The sequence below is a fragment of the Asparagus officinalis genome, chromosome 7, assembly GCF_001876935.1.
Source record: "Asparagus officinalis chromosome 7, Aspof.V1, whole genome shotgun sequence".
NCBI lineage: Eukaryota > Viridiplantae > Streptophyta > Magnoliopsida > Asparagales > Asparagaceae > Asparagus > Asparagus officinalis.
In genome coordinates, this window is record NC_033800.1 from 89,565,826 (window position 1) to 89,566,218 (window position 393).

Genomic DNA, 393 nt, shown 5'->3' on the forward strand with positions numbered 1-393 from the left:
CCGTTGACTTTATGTAGCCGTCGGTTGCCTTCGCCTTCGCCTTCTGAACCAAGTCAACGGCGCAACTTAACGGACCGTTACACAGTCTTTCAGCGGTTGTCACTATCGCAGGATATACGAACACATTTCCGTAGTAGCCTTCAGGTAACGGGGGGTTCATTTTGGACCTAACGTTTATATTGAACATGAACCTGAGCTCGTCGTTTGGGTCCAGACCCAAAGCTATAGCACGTGCACGCCAAGTGCACGCCGCGACGACCTCGAACGACGCGCATGTGAATGGCACGTGACTTTTGAGGGCTGAGATTTGCCGGGGTCCGAAGAAGAAGGACCTGTGGACTAGTTTTGCGTCGGGGGGGAACTGGATGCGGTCGGGATCAGGGATCGGCTCGA